This window comes from Lepisosteus oculatus, chromosome 21, assembly GCF_040954835.1.
Source record: "Lepisosteus oculatus isolate fLepOcu1 chromosome 21, fLepOcu1.hap2, whole genome shotgun sequence".
Lineage (NCBI taxonomy): Eukaryota > Metazoa > Chordata > Actinopteri > Semionotiformes > Lepisosteidae > Lepisosteus > Lepisosteus oculatus.
The window spans coordinates 17332572-17353584 of NC_090716.1; the positions used below are offsets into that span (position 1 = coordinate 17332572).

The window sequence follows — 21013 nt, forward strand, 5'->3', positions numbered from 1 at the left end:
TTCTATGTCTCTCTTATGTGTTCCCTTGTGTGTATGTTTTCTTTTATTTCACGTGTCTGCAGCGCTGGTTTATCGACCCGGCACATAAAGCAAACCCACTGTCCTCGTGTTTCTTAGCTCCCGTCTTGTTTGCAAACTTTTCTCCTGTGTTTATTTTACTGTCAATAAAACGTGGTTGCCGTGGCAACGGAGCTGTAAAAGTTGTTGCGATCAAGGGGTAAGCAAGTACCCCAGGAAACGGGACCTAAAAGATAAGTGGACCTTATCTTTATTGGCTTGTATAATGTACCCCGGTGATCTGTGATGTACTCTTGTGTGCATTGAATAGCATTTTTACTATTTGTTAAAGCAGAGAAAACACAAGGAGGTCGAATTAATCAGCAACGTGAGGTGACTCGTCAGTAAACAAACTCTCCAGCGACGTCTGGATTTCAATAACTCTCTGCCCTGCAATACGGTTTTCCAGGAGTCCGCAGTGCTTAACGAGCAGAGAGCGGAACCACAGCATCCTGGGCCGCGGCTACACACCGACCTCGGGCGACGGACCGGCTGTCGCGCTAATCACGCATCAGATCCGGTTTCGTCGCAGTTAAGGGACGTCAGATGAGCGGCGCAGGGCTTGTCCAATCACTGGAAAAGGCGGGATTTCCTTTTAGTTTTTGTGAGTGACACCGCTCCTAGCCAATCACCACGGACTTCCCTGTTCTTCCACGGAATTACCGCCCTCAAGTTGAGTGACTCGGCTCAGAACCAATCAGCGCCGAGATTTCGGCAGGAGGCGGGGCAGATACCGCTTTCGTCCAATCACAATTTCAATTCCGGGACTTTACCTAATTACGACGGGCGGTGACACTTCCGAGAAATGTCCACTGGGCGGCAACAGAGATACACGAGTCTATGGCGGTGAGTCTCAAAGCGCTGTCGAAGACTTGTTGTGCAGATATTGAATTTTTTTTTCAGAAGTGTAAATATATTATACTATGTACCCCTGATGACATTATTGATTTGCTATATATACTCTTGTTTTGTGTCGTATTTATTTTTATTGCTACATGAGTTAAAAGGAACTGCACTTCTGAGAAATGTCCACTGGGCGGCGACAGAGATACACGAGTCTATGGCGGCGAATCTTAAAGCGCCTCCTTACAGATCCTCGTTGTGCAGAGATTGAAAATCAAAACAGATGGTAACTGTGACTTTTGTGACAGCAACTCTGAAAGCTAATGTAAAGAAGGAAACTAATATTGACATTACTTTTAAAGAAGTAAAATCATGCTACATTTAAACCCATTGAAAGTAATATGAAAATATCGTTTGTATTTAAAAAAAATATTATACTTCCACGATATAATAATTAACGAAATGCTGTGAGAGGAGACCCATGTTTGAACACTTTAAAACGGATGTAAATGCGTCTGTACAGACAATTTGAAACATGTACGGACCTCATCTGCTTTTGTTTACTATTAAACAAGATTACTTGTTTAATCTTTTTCCATAACATGTACATGTATTATCGTATGTACCCCTGACTATACTCTGTGTTATATGTATTCTTGTTTTTATGGCATGTATTGTTGTTATAATTAAAAATAAAAAGACGCGACTCGATTACGTCAAAAGGAAGTCGCCACAGGGCTTGTGGGAAATGTAGTCTTTAAAGTGCTCTGGACTGCGCTCCGCACGTGTTCCGCAGATTTGATTGAGCATCAGAATTAATTATACAATGTCAGTGTATTTACCGTGTCGCGGATTTCTATGTCTGTCTTACAAGACGGACTCGGCAGGAGCTGTTCCTTGCTCTCCGGAGTGAAGCTGCTCTGGGAAGAGACGAGCAAATCTTCAGACTCTTTGTAAATGAGACATCATGACAGCTGTGCCGACCTGCTCTTTATTGACCTGTTGAACCTGTTTGTGTAAAAAGCAGGAGTCTTGTGTACCCCTGATTGTGTTATGTGTACTCTAGTGTGTTTGCAGCGCTCGTCCTGCCTGGTTTATCAACTCGACACAGAAACAAAACCCACTGCCGTCGTGTTTGTGGGTTTCTGAGCTCTCTTGTCTTGTTTGCAAACTTTTCTCCGGTGTTTATTTTACTTTGTTAAATAAAACGGGGTTGCCGGGGCAACGGAGCTGCAGTAGTTGTTGCCGGAGCGGGTCTGACCTCCAGCAGGTCAACAGGCGGCTTTTTTAATCTAATCTGCGAGAAAAACAGAAACTTAAGAAACTTTAGTCTAAAAAGCGCTGGCTGGAGTATTTTGTGGAAGAAACGGTGACTCGCAGGCTGTGGGACAGGACTATCAGGGACACATCAGCGCTGGACACCAGCCTCACACCGCTGGGCTCACTGCGCCATGAGCGAGTCCGTCGGCGCCTCCTCCTGCTGGGGTGTGTTGCTGCAGGAGTGAGGAGTCTCCGGTCTCCGGTCGCGTCATGATCTGCAAGTGGAGGTGAGAGACGGCGGCGCGGTGGGTGGCAGCGCTGGGAGCCTGGATTTAGTTCCTGTTCCTGTTCTCATGGGTTCGGTTTCCTGGGGTGCTGTCTGTGTGGAGTCTGCATGCTCTCCCCCCTGTTCTCATGGGTCCTGTTCATGGGGTGCTGTCTGTGTGGAGTCTGTATGCTCTGCCTGTGTTCTCATGGGTCCTGGTCATGGGGTGCTGTCTGTGTGGAGTCTGCATGCTCTGCCTGGGTTCTCATGGGTCCTGTTCATGGGGTGCTGTCTGTGTGGAGTCTGCATGCTCTGCCCCGTTCTCATGGGTCTGGTTTCCTGGGGTGCTGTCTGTGTGGATACCTGGTGAAGAGACCCAGTGAGTGTTTGTGTGGCCAGCTGCGTCAACTTCAATAAAACTGGCCTTTTGGTTTGTTTGAGTGCTGACTTGCTATGGTGTATTTTTTCTCTCTGTGAACAACACGTCCTACGGCCAACACTACCCACACAGGAGGTGTGTGCGTGACAGCTCCTCAGCTGCAGCAGGAGTCCAAGTGTGCACAGATTTCTTGTTGGGGTTTGTTGTTTGAAGTTTCTGTTTGTATGAACAAACATGCAGACTCCACACAGACAGCACCCCTGGAATCAAACCCAGGGCCCCGGTGCTATGAGGCAGCGATGCTAACCACTGTGCCGCAGTGTTGCTCCCTTTGAAAATGTCTGACTTCCGTTTTAATTTCAGGTCACAAGCTTATAAATGGTCTCACAACGTTTGTCTCATCTCAGGTTTCTCTGACCAGTCCCAAGGACCTGTAGTCACTGACAGCTTCTGCAGTCTGATGGTTCATTTCAGTAGGCTGGAGGGATGGCGCAATTATCCTCAAATCAGTGAGTATTGTTTTGCTCTTGTAACATGAAACATCAAAGAGAAGTCAACAGACTATTCCGTGAAACTGTTCAGACTGGCCCGTGGTGATTTTCTGGGTCCTTTAGTAAGCTGACCGGGACTGTGTCATCGACACACTTTGTGAGAAGCCAGTCTACGTGTTTGCTCTTGTGATCATTGGTGAACGAATGTAAGAGAGTGTAAGAGAGGGAGAAGATTCGGCCCTGGAGTGATCCAGTTTTCTATTTAACAACCTCAAACTGCAGGAGAGAAATGCTTCATTTCTAAGATGGAAATATAATCAGAAAGTATAATTAGCCATTTGTGTATATCATGTCAAAAAATGTTTTATATATAAAAAGAATTTAGTAGAGACATTTGCTTAATAAGGCAGTAGAATAAATGTTGTGATGCTGGTGTGATGGTGCTCTCCAACAAACTGATATAAATGGACAGAGAGACAAAGTGAGAAAGAAAATGTATACATAACAGACATATATGCAGAATACAATACAGTGCTATAAAGTACAGTACCCTAGAGTGAAGATGGAAATCATTCATTCTGGCGCAGAAGAAGTGAATCTGCTCTCAATGGTTTTCCTGTACAAATGGAACACGTTGTGAATTCTACATAATTCACAGGAAACAAAATAAACAACTCATTCACTCCCCTGCTGTCCGTGACCCAAAGCTCAGTAATCATTTCGCTACTGAAGATCATGCAGTTTTTAATGCTTTTCATTTTAACATCCTACTTGTTAATATTTCCTCTTAGTCTTTACAACTCTTCTCTTATTGCTCCTCTTGTCAGTAATCCGGTGTGAAAGCTCTCTCTGTCGGAATCAATGTCTTACCTCTCCGTCTTGTGTTTCAGGTCTCCTCTGGCTGCTGACCCTGCCGTCAGGACAGAACACATCCCGCACTGACCACACTGCTGGGTTTACTGTACGTGACAATAAAGAGCTTGAGCAACACATCTAATGTGATCTCTGCACGCTTCCCGAGGAGCAGAGACGATAAGGTCTGTGTCCATTCCCGAGTCTTTGCGAGAGGCCTGTTTAGTCCGTCACTGAGATGATTTTAGATGCCTGTGAGTCGTGCCCACTGAAAAATGAAATAGTGCAGCACAATGAGACTTCAAGCAAAGATCTCATTAGCCCCTTCTGTGAATTGGTGTCTCGCAAGATATCTTCCATCTCTTTGAAAGTTTCACAGCTTTGACCTCTAGATTAGAAATGACACCAATTGCACATGGGTCCAGCAACGTTCTATATAGTGCACATCATCATCGGGATGAAAAACAAAAATCCCCAGTGGGAGTCCAGTCTTTCCCTGCTACGCAAATTGCTTTTCGTTAGGTGAGGTCGCAAGTTCTTATTGGAGAATGTTGTACAGTTTCTTAATGCAATAGGGTGAGTAAGACTGAAGTTCCCCCCGTGTTGGCCGATCAGTGGAACGAAACTGAAAAAAGCTCCTTGAAACTGTGATTCATACACTTATACACTGGCTCAGCATGGTGCTCACCTGCTGTCCTTGGGTGTCTGCTGAAATTTGATTTTTTTTCAGGAGCACTGTGACCCAGAGCTCAATAATCATTTCAGCTACTGAAGATCATTCACTTTTTAATGCTTTTCATTTTAGCATCCTACTTGTTAGTATTTCCTCTTAGGTGAGAATACTCTGGTACTTTTCTGGGTCTTAGTTGAGTGAGCTTTATTAGAATAATTGAACAATACTTTCACCTCCACATAACACTCATAGATTTTTCTAGGGTTAAATATGGGAGCCACGTTTCTTACATGTTTCCTTTTGTAAGTTGATTCACAAAGCTTTCACCGCCTCCACTCCAGTGAATCACTTTGTTTAGCAAGTGATCAGGTGTAACAGTTTAATTTCTTCCTGCAAATAATGCCTTTTCCTTTTTCATCCCATTCAAGTCTCCGTCCTAGTTAAAGTCATTTTGATGTAGAACGGCAGTGGTCCACTTGAAAGGTTCAAGGTTTCACTGTGTTTTAGAGTGCAGATAAAGAAGATAATAGGAGAGGAAACTGGAAAAGCCGTGACTCTGTCATTCCATTCAATTCAATTTATTTTCATATAGCGCCTTTCACAACAAGGTTGCCCCAAGGCGCTGAACAATGCAGGTAAATATATAAATACAATGGAGGAAAGGAACCAAAGACTCCTCAGTAAGGAGAATAAAATCCTCTAGGGGTCCAAGGTCAACTGGCTGCCCAACCCCTTTGGGCATGCTAACATTATATCATTAAAAAGAAAGAAATGAATGCGGGTATTAATCCATCCATCCATCACGTCGTCTGTATGTCAGTACCCCATGCAGGTCTCTGCAGACCAGCAGAATCCTCCTAAATGACAGTTGTATCCATGATGCCCCTCTTGGATCCTTGGCACTGATGCAGCATTCAACTCACATGGTGCCCAGCCCAGGACAGACAGGCCTCTGAAACTATGCTGTGTACAGTATTTCTCCTCTGCAGCATCCCTGCGAGGCAGGACAGGTGCCTGACCTCTGAGAGCCTTGTAAGTAAGTAGAAGGAGTTTGAAGTCTGCCCTGTACCTGAGAGGGAGCCAATGAAGAGAGAGAAGTATGGGGGTTATGTGGTCATTCTTTCTGCTCCAAGTAACAATTCTAGCTGCTGCATTCTGTAAGTATTCAAACTCTTTGCTGTGACAAATCTAACGTACTTTAGGCAGACAAAACAACCTTAAAAAGCCACATGATTTTTAAGTAGTCTGTCTGTGTGTAGTAACAGTGGTTCACATTATTTCAGAACGTATACGCCCGTCTCTGTAACTTTCCTCAGTCAGCTAGTGAACATTCTGTATTTACACCACGAATGCACTACTTTGTCTCGCGCGCGGTCACACTGGCCGTCCACAGGCACGGGCAGGAGCAGGGAACACGAGGCCGCTCTGTAGTGCCCCTGTGGCTCTCCAGCAGAGGGGAGCACTTTGCTCAACAGCCCTGAGCCGAAGGACCCAGTGATAAAGCTGAAAATCTGGCAAGTCCCCCAGTCTCCCTGGGGCGCTGAAGAGGATTTCATCTGATGCTGAGGTTCCTGTAACTCAACACAAAATTGAACACGGCGAGTTATGAGTTTGTGCAGAAGTGACAGCGGAACAATGTCAAACAGGAAGTTAACCTACAGGAAAGAATGAATTGAATCTCTGATATTCAAGCACGCAGTGTGACGTCTACTGTCTATTCAAATCTACTCTGCAAGTCTTACAATTATTTTTCATACACCGTCTCCTGGTTATTGTTTTGTGAGTGCTTGAACTGTTTCTCAGTAGAAATAAGACCGATAACTCTCTGCTTCAGGATGCACACTATCGTCGATGAAACCTGTGGTGTAAGCAAGCGAAAAGAGACAGATCCTTCTAAAACACAGAGGCCATCGGCAGGGCAGAAACACTCTTCAACAGGTAGGAGCTGTGGAGCCGTGATTCCCCCGAGCCAGAGCCCTCGTCCTACCTCGACAGCGAACTGAGCTCCAGCGACTGGAGCAGCTACCTGCCGTCGTGGGACCTCCTGCAGATTGGGAACGGGTAAAGCAATTCGACACGAGCCCACTCCTCTTCCCACTGCTTACACCCCTATAACAAATAGTTTCAGGGTATTCAAGTACAGGATAAAGAGATGACAGGTGTTCCCAATTGGCTGAGGATACAACTCTCTGAGAAAGCACACAGAGGTGGACAAAGCAATTAAATGCGTTTACAAGTCATTTCCTCTGTATCTGGTCTTTCTTTACATATCAGAAAAGTGAACTGGTGGCTGTTGAAAAGTGTCTGCTCCGTACGTAATATACATGTAAAAGATGTGATTAAATATCTTGGTATTAAGATTTTCAAAAAGGTGATTTTGTGATTTGATGTTCTCTACCTTAGTAAAATAAAAAAAAAACTTTATTCATGGTTGTTATTTGTCAAACACGGGCAGAAGGAGGCCTAAATGCTACAGGGTTTAGAGCATCTAATACCGATACCGACAGAGTACTATTTACAAAGTTAAGCAAAGTAGGTGGTGTATGTTTCCCTAATTTAATCATTCAGGAACTAGCGGGTATAGACTTTTTACTTGAATGTCATTTGGATGCTGGAAACCCCCCTGAAACTTGCCAGCTTCCATGAAGAAGTTCTCCTCACGTGGTCTCTTATAGATAAACATACCTCCCATAGATACATCATCTAGAATACAGAGAAAAAATAAACCTGTGCTTTGAAAACTGGGTTTAAAATAGTATAAGCGGGGTCAACAAATTAACTGGTGTGGATGATGAAATGTAGAATCAAGCAGATTTTATGAATAGATATAATGTTTGTGATACGTCTGATAACAATCCGTCGTAACCAGAGCTACTCCTAGAGAGGTATTGATGCTTTTAAGAAACTAACAGTATACCATCAGAAACTATGGAAGAATTTACAACCTTGATTAGACTACAAGGAAAACAATTTAGTTATACTTGTACTAATAAATACTTCAGATCCCTCTCGCAATCTCACAATATCTTGTCAAACTATTTTGGAGCACCTCTTTGGGGAAAGTGAGTGGAATCAAACATGACTATTGTCAAACAGATTTTGTATGAATAATAAGGTTAAGGCGTCAGTACAAAATTGGACATTGAATCGACCCGGTAAAGATACACAGTGTGCATAGATTTAATTGATAATTGTCTTTCTCAAAGCAGCCCAGAAACCTTACGTTTGTTTTTGTTTTGTTCTGTTGTTATAACACTCTGAACAGATCGGCAAAATGGTGTAAAGAAAGGCTTCTAATTCTGACATTTCCTGTAGACAAATTGATGTTATTTTACTGCTCAATACTGCTGAACGGAATCTAAAATATAATGTATCATTGGCTTAATCATTATACTTGCTCGTTATTAGATGTATAAATAGCCTAAAGATGAGAAATAATCGAAAATTGAATAATTAGACCGTATGTCGTAGTAGCAGATTGTACTTCTCGCCTAATTGATGTGGTCGAGCAACACCACAATCGCCATACAATCCGTCCGTTCTCATGCTCTGACTTTCAGGTTGGGCAGTGGAATGGATTCCAGGGCAAACTCGTTCTTGTTTGAATATCCGTGTGAAATCTCGCCCAATATAACGGGTAAGCTCATGCACTGAAATGATGCGCTTCCAAATTGAAGCGACACGCATTTGAATAATTCAAAATACACACGAGGGAACGTCTCCAAACCATGTCTAAGTATCACAACATGAAAGCTGTGCGTACCTTATCTTTATTTGCCTGTATAATGTACTCCGGTGATCTGTAACGTAGTCTTGCGTGCATCGTAAAGGATCCGGACTTCCGGCTACGGAAAACCCGGAGTGGATCGGCCTTTCCACCGGACCCGGACTTCCGGCTACGGAAAACCCGGAGTGGATCGGCCTTTCCACCGGACCCGGACTTCCGGCTACGGAAAACCCGGAGTGGATCGGCCCTTTCACTGGATCCGGACTGCCGGCTACGGAAAACCCGGAGTGGATCGGCCCTTTCACTGGATCCGGACTGCCGGCTACGGAAAACCCGGAGTGGATCGGCCTTCCACTGGATCCGGACTGCCGGCTACGGAAAACCCGGAGTGGATCGGCCCTCCACTGGATCCGGACTGCCGGCTACGGAAAACCCGGAGTGGATCGGCCCTCCACTGGATCCGGACTGCCGGCTACGGAAAACCCGGAGTGGATCGGCCCTTTCACTGGATCCGGACTGCGAGCAGCTTTTGTCCAATCGGCGCTGAGATTTCAGCAGGAGGCGGGAGAGAGGCTCTTGTCCAGTCACACAGCTTCAGTCCCGGGACTTTTCCGAATTCCGGCGGGCGGTGACACTTCCGAGAAATGTCCACTGGGTGGCGACAGAGATACACGAGTCCACGGAGCTGAGTCTCAAAGCGCTATCGGAAAGACTTGAAATCGGAAAGAAATAAATTTGTTACATTTTAATCCCATTGAAAAGGAAGATGAAAATATCGTTTGTATTTTTAAACATTATTATACTTGCGCAACATAATTATTAAGGGAATGGTGTGAGAGGAGACCGTGTTTGAACAGTTTAAGACGGATGTAAAGACATTTTGTTTCAGAATGTCTTTCTGAAATGTGTCCGTTTCTGTGTTGTAAGAACGTTGAAGCATGGACGGGCCTTATCTGCATTTACCTTGTTGAATCTTTTTTTCCATAAAATGTACATGTATTATTACATGTATCCTGACAATACGACTGCTTCGTTACGTTTTCTTGTAGTTTTTGGTCTCATAAAAAATACAAAAGTATGAGTCGATGACGTCAAAATGGTGTCGCCCACAGGGCTTATGGGTAATGTAGTCTCTATAGTTCACTGGGCTGCCCTGCCCATGTGTTTCGCTGATTTCATTGAACATTAGAATGAATTATATTAATACAATTTCAGCGTATTTATCGTGTCTTGTATTTCTTTGTCTCTCTTATGTGTTCCCTTGTGTGTATGTTTTCTTGTATTTCACGTGTCTGCAGCGCTGGTTAATCGACCCGGCACATAAAGCAAACCCACTGTCCTCGTGTTTCTTAGCTCCCGTCTTGTTTGCAAACTTTTCTCCTGTGTTTATTTTACTTTGTCAATAAAACGTGGTTGCCGGGGAAACGGTGCTGCAGAAGTTGTTTCGAGCTGACCTCTAGGAGGTAAACAGTCGGCTTTTGTAATCTAATCAGCGAGCAAAGCAGAAACGTTAGTCTAAAAAGCGCTGGCTGGAGTATTTTGTGGACATTATGCAGAAGAAAAGGAAGAAACGGTGAGTCGCAGGCTGTCGGTAAATATCAGCGCTGGACACCAGCCTCACACCGCTGGGCTCACTGCACCATGAGCGAGTCCGTCGGCGCCTCCTCCTGCTGGGGTGTGTTACTGCAGGAGTGAGGAGTCTCCGGTCCCCGGTCGCGTCATGATCTGCAAGTGGAGGTGAGAGACGGCGGCGCGGTGGGTGGCAGCGCTGGGAGCCTGGATTTAGTTCCTGGGGTGCTGTGTGTGTGGAGTTTGCATGCTCTCCTTATGTTCTCGTGGGTCTAGTTCCTGGGGTGCAAAATTCTGTTTATTTCACAAGACGGACCCGAGCAGCAGCATGTGTCTGCAGCGCTCATCCTTCCTGCATGTTTGCAAACTTTTCTCCTGTGTTTATTTTACTTTGTTAAATAAAACGTGGTTGCTGGGGAAACGGTGCTGCAGAAGTTGTTTCGATCTGACCTCCGGGAGGGAGACAGCTGGCAAAGCCGAAACTGAAACTTTAGTCTAAAAGGCGCTGGCTGGAGTATTTTGTGGACATTTCGCAGAAGAAAAGGAAGAAGCGGTGAGTCGCAGGCTGTAGGACAGGACTGTCAGGGAAATGTAAGCGCTGGGCTGAGCGAGTCCGTCGGCGCCTCCTCCTGCAGGAGTGAGGAGTCTCCGGTCTCCGGTCGCGTCCTGATCTGAATGTGGAGGTGAAAGGCTGAGAGACGGCGCACATGCTCTGCACATGTTCTCATGTGTCTGGTTTCCTGGAGTGCTGTCTGTGTGGAGTTTGCATGCTCTGCTCATGTTCTCAAGGGTTTCCTGCCGCTTCTGCAGTCCAGTGTTGGTGAGTCTGTCGGGTTGATTGTGTTGTGGTGTGAGTGTGCCCTAAAGGGGGTTTTAATAGTATGGGGTTTGTGTGTTCACTTGTATGCAGACCACTGGAGAGACCGGTTGTTTTTTGCCAGGCAGACTAATGGCTGCATATTCAATTCCAGCTACTGATGTTGCCAAACCAGCAAGTGGGACAGTGTTTGAAAACCCTTTCAATGAAAGGTTTGTAGAACAGTGTTGCTATTGTTCTGTTTAATTCGAGGTCACCAAGCTTATAAATGGTCTCACAACGTTTGTCTCTTTTCAGGTTTCTCCGACCCGGAGAGTGAACAAAGAAGTGATAAGGGCCCATAACACCTAAGCTTGGCACTCTCACACTCTTCAGCCACACGAGCTTCCTCCTGGTAAAATACTGGGCAAGCCCCTTTCTGACAGGGACAGTGGAAAACCCCCTGAGGGAGATGGGCTGAGGGGAGGAATAAAACCATCTGAGCCGGAACGGAGCGCGCTCCCGATTCCCACCAGACCCGGGAGACGACACAGGCAGCACAAGGGAAGCTGCGGAGCGCGAGTTCGCGGAGGCAAGGACCGATTGACGACCACGGGAGACAGTGGCATTGGAACAGAGGTACTGTACAGAGACTTTTAATACCTGAAGGCAAGGAGCGAGAAACCGGCCCGGCTAGCCGCTCCAAACTGAGGGGAATGGAATACAGTTCGCGGGAGGATTTCTAGTGGAACCTGAACGGAGTCTGGGGAAATGGGACCGGCCTCTCGTTCACTGGGGCCATCAAAGACTTTACAGGTACGAAGAAGAATCGTTCGAGTGGCCACTCTTCGGTACTTGACAGAAAAGACTGCCGTCCCTCTGGATTCATTATGACCCTTGGAAGGACCTTTTGTTGCTGCTGTTTTCGTTGTGTCTTTGGCTGATGGTGAATGTGGATAGAAAATAAAAAGGTCACTTATACGATACACATGCTTGTCGCTGGTCTGTGTGGGCATTGGTGGATCTGGGAGATCAACAGAACCTGTGGTAATGGAGAGGGGCCCTAGCACCCTGTTTGCATTGCTAGGTGCCGTAGTCATATATGAGGCAGGAAATAATTCTTGTTTGAGGGGTCACCTCACTGTGACACGAACGTGTTGGGAAGACGCGCCAGTTCTGACGTTAGTGCGACGGGTCTGTAGGCATTAAGGCAGGTTCTTGTGTCCTTTTTTGGAACAGGAACAATAACAGAAGATTTGAAGCAGTCTGGCATGTGCACTGGGACAATGATTGCTTAAAAACGTCTGTAAAGATTGGAGCGAGTTGGCCAGCACAGGGCTGTAGTGTGGCTGGAGATACACAGTCAGGTCCTGCTGCCTTTTTACAGTTTTGCTTTTTGAATAGCCTTAACACATCCTGTTCTTTGCTTCACAGGGCATTCTCAAGACTTGTAAACGGCGTCAAGTCTTCGTGAGAGATTGAGTGTGAGTGGGTGTGGCACTCCAGTTGAGTGGGGGACAATAGCTCATCCCCAGGATGTGAATTATTTGGAGGAGTTGCGAGACTGCCATGGACAAGGTCGTTGGAGATCCTTTGTGTTTCAGACCTGCTGTAAAATGTGTTATCTGGTAGAGAGTGATCAAGATGTATCTGAGGGGATTTTCTTTTGGAATTGGTAACAGTTTGGAGACCTTTCCAGACAGATAAACAGTCTTTGTTAGCAAACAGTTGTTCTAGCTGTGGACAGGAGGGGAATCAAAAGGTAGAGAACACTATTTTTAGAGAAATGGCCCTAAAGGAACAAAGCATAGTGTAGGATGCCACTAGCTTAAGTCTTAACAGCACTGCATGAGAGGAGATGCCAGTGTCTATTTGTTCTGAGGGGTCCTCAGAAAGGTCAAAAGGTTGCAAACAGATAGGAGACTGGTTATATGCCTGAAGCTTAGCTAGAGGAACATAACATTGCTGGAATGCTGAGAGGGGAGGTTATCAGAGCCTAATGTTATTGCGAAAAATGGCAACTAGGTATAGAAGATGTGATGAATGTCTGTCCTGTGAATTGTTAAGGGTTTCATGTAATTGTGTGTCCAAGTAGTCCGGACTGCTGTGCTATGTGTTGTTTGTCTTGTGAATTTTCTGTTTTACACCTATTGTATCCATAGTGGTACGGGCCAAATCCTATTTAAAGGGTGTTGCGAGCACTGGGGTTTGTTGGGAGTGGTAAGTTAGGAGTCTGGAAATGAGAGCAAGGTGCGAGTGGATATGATAAAAAGATTGTTCCTTTATTTTGTTTCTGATACCTGGTGAAGAGACGCAGTGAGTGTTTGTGTGGCCAGCTGCGTCAACTTCAATAAAACTGGCCTTTTGGTTTGTTTGAGTGCTGACTTGCTATGGTGTATTTTTTCTCTCTGTGAACAACACGTCCTACGGCCAACACTACCCACACAGGAGGTGTGTGCGTGACAGCTCCTCAGCTGCAGCAGGAGTCCAAGTGTGCACAGATTTCTTGTTGGGGTTTGTTGTTTGAAGTTTCTGTTTCGATGTAGGAAGCAATTGTGCCAACACGTGGTCCGAGTTATAGCACGGGACGAGAGCTCCCTAAGAGCGCCTGCCTCCTGCCCGATTCGACGTCTAAAATCATCACAGAACGAGAGGAGCCAACAGGAATGCAAGTCTCTTCTGGTGAGGAGCCTCCGACACAGCCCCCAGTACTGGGTGTGCAGAAAGAATCCTGTTCTACAGTTGTGGTGCGAAATGGCCTCCAGTCCTTGTCAAATGCTGGGTTTCTCTGGACTGCAGTCCCCTCCGCATTTGGATGATTGTGATTGGTGTTGCTGCAGCTGTGCTGTCCTGAGACTGACTGGTGTCAAGACCAGCTGTACTCTGGGATCAGCAGGGCCTAGTGGTGGTATGAATTGTGGCCTCTGTTTCTCAGGTGTAACAAGTGTTTGATTACTCGGTTCTGTATGTTTATCAATAGTGGGTACTGGCCTAATTCAGCCCTGCACTCGCTGTTAGCTGTTTTTCTCTGCGCAAGGAGGAGTTTCAACAGGGTGTACTCCTGGTCTGTGAGGGGACCCCACACTTCACTGCCGTATAGGGCAATGGGTTGGATTACACTTTCAGATATTTGGAGCCAAATTCTTGATGGTGGGTTGACATTGAGAAGAGCCTCCTTCTTATTGCGTAGAAAGCCCTGAGTGCCTTCTCCCTCAGTGCCTTCACTGCCAGGTCAAAACTCCCAGAAGAGCTGATGGTGAGACCGAGATATGTGTAGCTGGATGTGTGCTCCAATGTGTTGTTGTTCAGTGTGAATTTGTACCCGTTTCCCTGAGGTCTGGCTTTCTCCTGGAAAACCATAACTCTTGTCCAGATTGACTGGCAGTGCCCAGGTGTGACAGTCCTGCTCCAGCAGTGCCAGGCTCTGCTGTTCTGGGTCCAGATGGGCTGGCAGTGCCCAGGTCTGACAGTCCTGCTCCAGCAGTGCCAGGCTCTGCTGTTCTGGGTCCAGATGGACTGGCAGTGCCCAGCTCTGACAGTCCTGCTCCAGCAGTGCCAGGCTCTGCTGTTCTGGGTCCAGTTTGGCTGGCAGTGCCCAGATGTGACAGTCCTGCCCCAGCAGTGCCAGGCTCTGCTGTTCTGGGTCCAGTTTGGCTGGCAGTGCCCAGATGTGACAGTCCTGCTCCAGCAGTGCCAGGCTCTGCTGTTCTGGGTCCAGATGGGCTGGCAGTGACCAGGTCTGACAGTGCTGCTCCAGCAGTGCCAGGCTCTGCTGTTCTGGGTCCAGATGGGCCATCAGAGCCCAGGTGTGAATGTGATGGGATGTGTGGCGGTTTGGTAGGAAGCCAGTCTGACTCTAATGCAGGACATTGTGCTCAGTAAGGAGGGCCGGTTATCAGATATTCAAGACTGAAGCCCCGGTACCTGTTGGGGTCGAGTCTGTCTCCATTCTTACAGACGGGCGTGATCAGTCCTTGATTCCAGGCCTCAGGGAAACAGCCGGCCGTCAGGACGAGGTTGAGGAGTTTGAGCAGGCTTTGCTGCAGGTCTGAGCTGCAGTTGGGTCAAGCGTTGTTGACTGTGTCTTGGCTACAGGCCTTTTGTGGTCTGAGAGTTGTCTGTTTGTGTATGTGCTTATCTTCTTTAGGGTGTGCATATAGTGTCTAACCATCTCACAGTATCTGAGGCGCAGTTCAGAGTGGTGTGGTGTTGTTTTAGTTCTGGTAGTTCTCTTCAGTTGTTTCTGCACTCTGTATCAAACCATTTGATATTGTTTCTGAGTGTGTTTCATATGAATGTAGTCATTTTGATTTTAAGGCTAGTTTCTCAAAAACATGGTTTAAATTTATGAACGATTTGTTGGTTTGATACAGAGCGTTTTGAAATGTAAGGGATCAAGTAATGGGTTTATTTGCTGCTGAAACGAGAAGAAAGAAAAAAAAGAAATGAGACAATTAGCTTGTAATGAGTTTATAACAACAGTAATTAGATTCCTGCAAGCACTCTTTTCATTGTCCAACAACTGAAAGCTTTTAGGTATAAAGGAAGGGTCCTCTAATATTTGATGTGTGAGATTGTCGTTCTATTGGAGATGTTAGTGAGTCTGAGGATTTGTGTTAATATGTCAATACTGCTACTACTATTAATAATACAGCATGGCAAGACTTCTTTCAGTCATTTCCCACCCCTCCACCTCAGTGAATCACACATGTTAAACTTCCATCTCGTGTTCCAGATCAGACATGAGCAATCCTATATTACAAATACTTACCACCAGACAATTTAACCAGACAATAATTTAAGCAATTATTAATTCAACAGAAGCAGCAGGACGAGTAAAGTGCCCGTCTGATGGCCGGTCCGTGGAATTAAACTGGAAAAGTTCTTAGAAATGATTATTCTTACAATAAGGTGCCAATGGCGCCGCTTGGTGGTCATTCAGCAAAATTTCACCGAAAGTTTTTTTTAATTCAAATACCGTTAGTAATGTTCGTATTAATAAGTTATTTTAATTTTAAAAATATTTAAGCATTTTCAACAGCAAAGAATGCAAAGAATACATTGCATTGCAAACAAGAGTAATGAATGAATGTATTGTACATGGATACAAAATACAAAATAAATACAATAAACCCAAAATTAAAATAACATTCAAAAGGCGCGAGTCGATGACGTCAGAAGGAAGTCGCCCACAGGGCGTATGGGTAATGTAGTTTCTAGTTCTGTGACCCGCACTGCCCACGTGTTTCGGTGATTTGATTGAACATCAGAATTAATTATATTGTACCATTTCAGCGTGTTTATCGTGTCATGGATTTCCATGACTGTCTTGTGGGTTCTCTTGTGTGTCATGTTTATTTTAGTGGGTGGCAGTGCTGGGGCCCTGAACTGTAATCATTCGTGTTACTCATTATCATTGTTACTGTGACCCCCCTGGGAGGAGGGGACCTTTGTAAGATTCCTGTCCTGGCAAGCAGCAGGTGAGAGTTTGCTGTCCGACTCAATTACACCTCCGCTACCTCATTTCACCTCTTTCACCAGCCTGCAAAGGGGGTTGTGATAATATGGGGTCTTTCTCTTTAACAACCTCAAACCGCAGGAAAGAAATGCTTCATTTATAAGATTGAAATATAACCAGAAAGTATAAAAATAGCTATTTGTGTGTATCATGTCAGAAATATTTGTTTTTATTTTAAAAGAATTTAGAAGAGAAATATGATTAATAAGGCAGTAGAATCCATTTGAACTGTCATTTTCCTGTTTAGGTTGGAAAGTTTAATTTGATCAAGTCCACTTGAGTGCCTAAGCAACTGTTTGGGTAGTTTGGCTGGTGTGGTGGTGCTCTCCAAATACCTGATCCAAACGGACAGAGAGACAAAGTGAGAAAGAAAAGGTGTAAATAACAGACATATCATATGCAGAATACAGTAATGTGCTGTTCAGCACAGTGACCTAGAGTGAAGATGGAAATCAGTCATTCTAGTGCTCTCAATGGTTTTCCATTACAAACGGACCAGGGCTTCCTGAGACACAGGCAGTTGGAGTTATATAGAGTTAGAGGTTGTTTTCACGGCACCAGCCGACTAAAGCAGAGACCTCCTTCCACTCCAGATTTTTTTTTTTTTATTTGGGTGGGATCATCTGGAGTCTTGATTCCTTTCACCGAGTCAGCAGTAGATACACAGCTGTTAGCATAGGAGGAGTACAGAAGAGGTGACAGCAGTGCTGGGGACCCTGGTATCTCTTCCACTGAGGACCCTCTGGCACAACCAGAGGTGTGAAATTGAAATTGTTTGGAAGGAATGGGAAGCTAAAGGCAGAGTCACAATCTCTGATTCATGTAATCAAAACAGTAAGTTCTTTCCTCAGGCAGCTTCGTTAGAACATTTTAAATAGATGTAAAAGTGTATTTACAGACTATATCAGCCCTTATCTTTATTAACCTGGTTTAATCTTTTTTTCAGAAGTGTAAATATATTATACTATGTACCCCTGATGGTATTATTGATGTGCTATAAATATACTCTTGTTTGTATTGTATCTATTTTTATTGCTACCATAAAAAGTTAAAAAGAACTGCACTTTCGAGAAATGTCCACTGGGCGGCGACAGAGATACACGAGTCTATGGCGGCGAGTCCAATAGCGCCTCCGTACAGATCCTCGTTGTGCAGAGATTGAAAATCAATACAGATGATAACTGTGACGTTTGTGACAGCAACTCTGAAAGATAACGTAAAGAAGGAAACTAATATTGACATTACTTTTAAAGAAGTTAAATAATACTACATTTTAAACCTATTGAAAGTAATATGAAAATATCGTTTGTATTTAAAAAATATGATACTTCCACGATATAATAATTAACGAAATGCTGTGAGAGGAGACCCATGTTTAAACACTTGAAAACGGATGTAAATGCGTCTGTACAGACAATTTGAAACATGTATGGACCTCATCTGCTTTTGTTTACTATTAAACAAGATTACTTGTTTAATCTTTTTCCATAACATGTACATGTATTATCGTATGTACCCCTGACTATACTCTGTGTCATATGTATTCTTGTTTTTATGGCATGTATTGTTGTTATAATTAAAAATAAAAAGACGCGACTCGATTACGTCAAAAGGAAGTCGCCACAGGGCTTGTGGGAAATGTAGTCTTTATAGTGCTCTGGACTGCGCTCCGCACGTGTTCCGCAGATTTGATTGAGCATCAGAATTAATTATACAATGTCAGTGTATTTACCGTGTCGCGGATTTCTATGTCTGTCTTACAAGACGGACTCGGCAGGAGCTCTTTCTTGCTCTCCGGAGTGAAGCTGCTCTGGGAAGAGACGAGCAAATCTTCAGACTCTTTGTAAATGAGACATCATGACAGCTGTGCCGACCTGCTCTTTATTGACCTGTTGAACCTGTTTGTATAAAAAGCAGGAGTCTTGTGTACCCCTGATTGTGTTATGTGTACTCTAGTGTGTTTGCAGCGCTCGTCCTGCCTGGTTTATCAACTCGACACAGAAACAAAACCCACTGCCGTCGTGTCTGTGGGTTTCTGAGCTCTCTTGTCTTGTTTGCAAACTTTTCTCCTGTGTTTATTTTACTTTGTTAAATAAAACGTGGTTGCCGGGGCAACGGAGCTGCAGTAGTTGTTGCCGGAGCGGGTCTGACCTCCAGCAGGTCAACAGGCGGCTTTTTTAATCTAATCTGCGAGAAAAACAGAAATTTAAGAAACCTTAGTCTAAAAAGCGCTGGCTGGAGTATTTTGTGGAAGAAACGGTGAGTCGCAGGCTGTGGGACAGGACTATCAGGGACACATCAGCGCTGGACACCAGCCTCACACCGCTGGGCTCACTGCGCCATGAGCGAGTCCGTCGGCGCCTCCTCCTGCTGGGGTGTGTTGCTGCAGGAGTGAGGAGTCTCCGGTCTCCGGTCGCGTCATGATCTGCAAGTGGAGGTGAGAGACGGCGGCGCAGTGGGTGGCAGCGCTGGGAGCCTGGATTTAGTTCCTGTGGTGTTGTCTGTGTGGAGTCTGCATACTCTGCCCCTGTTCTCATGGGTCTGGTGTCCTGGGGTGCTGTGTGTGTGGAGTCTGCATGCTCTGCCCCTGTTCTCATGGGTTCAGTTTCCTGGGGTGCTGTCTGTGTGGAGTTTGCATAATCTGCCTGTGTTCTCAAGGTTCCTGTTCATGGGGTGCTGTCTGTGTGGAGTCTGCATGCTCTGCCTGTGTTCTCATGGGTCCTGTTCATGGGGTGCTGTCTGTGTGGAGTCTGCATGCTCTGCCCCTGTTCTCATGGGTCTGGTTTCCTGGGGTGCTGTCTGTGTGGAGTCTGCATGCTCTGCCTCGTTGTCATGGGTCTGGTTTCCTGGGGTGCTGTCTGTGTGGAGTCTGCATGCTCTTCCCCTGTTCTCATGGGTTCAGTTTCCTGGGATACTGTCTGTGTGGAGTCTGCATGCCCTGCCCCTGTTCTCATGGGTCTGGTGTCCTGGGGTGCTGTCTGTGTGGAGTCTGCATGCTCTGCCCCTGTAATCATGGGTCTGGTTTCCTGGGGTGCTGTCTGTGTGGAGTCTGCATGCTCTGCCCCTGTAATCATGGGTCTGGTTTCCTGGGGTGCTGTCTGTGTGGAGTCTGCATGCTCTGCCCCTGTTCTCATGGGTCCTGTTCCTGGGGTGCTGTCTGTGTGGAGTCTGCATGCTCTGCTCCGTTGTCATGGGTCTGGTTTCCTGGGGTGCTGTCTGTGTGGAGTCTGCCTGCTCTGCCCCTGTTCTCATTGGTCTGGTTTCCTGGGGTGCTGTCTGTGTGGAGTCTGCATGCTCTGCCCCTGTTTTCAGGGGTCTGGTTTCCTGGGGTGCTGTCTGTGTGGAGTCTGCATGCTCTGCCCCAGTTCTCATGGGTCTGGTGTCCCGGGGTGCTGTCTGTGTGGAGTCTGCATGCTCTGCCCCTGTTCTCATGGGTCTGGTGTCCTGGGGTGCTGTCTGTTTGGAGTCTGCATGCTATTCCCCTGTTCTCATGGGTTCAGTTTCCTGGGGTACTGTCTGTGTGGAGTCTGCATGCTCTGCCCCTGTAATCATGGGTCAGGTGTCCTGGGGTGCTGTCTGTGTGGAGTCTGCATGCTCTGCCCCTGTAATCATTGTTCTGGTGTCCTGGGGTTCTGTCTGTGTGGAGTCTGCATGCTCTGCCCCTGTTCTCATGGGTCTGGTTTCCTGGGGTGCTGTCTGTGTAGAGTCTGCATGCTCTGCCCCTGTTCTCATGGGTCTGGTTTTCTGGGGTTCTGTCTGTGTGGAGTCTGCATGCTCTGCCCCTGTTCTCATGGGTCTGGTTTCCTGGGGTGCTGTGTGTGTGGAGTCTGTATGCTCTGCCCCTGTTCTCATGGGTCTGGTTTTCTGGGGTGCTGTGTGTGTGGAGTCTGCTTGCTCTGCTCCTGTTCTCATGGGTCCTGTTCCTGGGGTGCTGTCTGTGTGGAGTCTGCATGCTCTGCTCCGTTGTCATGGGTCTGGTTTCCTGGGGTGCTGTCTGTGTGGAGTCTGCGTGCTCTGCCCCTGTTCTCATGGGTTCAGTTTCCTGGGGTGCTGTCTGTGTGGAGTCTGCATGCTCTGCCCCTGTTCTCATGGGTCTGGTGTCCCGGGGTGCTGTCTGTGTGGAGTCTGCATGCTCTGCCCCTGTTCTCATTGGTCTGGTTTTCTGGGGTGCTGTCTGTGTGGCGTCTGCATGCTTTGCCCCGTAATCATGGGTCTGGTGTCCTGGGGTGCTGTCTGTTTGGAGTCTGCATGCTATTCCCCTGTTCTCATGGGTTCAGTTTCCTGGGGTACTGTCTGTGTGGAGTCTGCATGCTCTGCCCCTGTAATCATGGGTCAGGTGTCCTGGGGTGCTGTCTGTGTGGAGTCTGCATGCTCTGCCCCTGTAATCATGGGTCTGGTGTCCTGGGGTTCTGTCTGTGTGGAGTCTGCATGCTCTGCCCCTGTTCTCATGGGTCTGGTTTCCTGGGGTGCTGTGTGTGTGGAGTCTGTATGCTCTGCCCCTGTTCTCATGGGTCTGGTTTCCTAGGGTGCTGTGTGTGTGGAGTCTGTATGCTCTGCCCCTGTTCTCATGGGTCTGGTTTTCT

General features: G+C 46.3%; 1 long non-coding RNA gene across 1 annotated transcript; it reads left to right on the forward strand.

The window, feature by feature from the left end:
* The first annotated feature begins 3215 nt into the window (after positions 1 to 3215).
* On the forward strand, positions 3216 to 4285 carry LOC138224426 (uncharacterized). The gene is made up of 2 exons (XR_011182923.1): positions 3216 to 3313; positions 4186 to 4285. It is a non-coding gene; the product is annotated as an uncharacterized lncRNA (long non-coding RNA).
* Positions 4286 to 21013: the final 16728 nt, after the last annotated feature.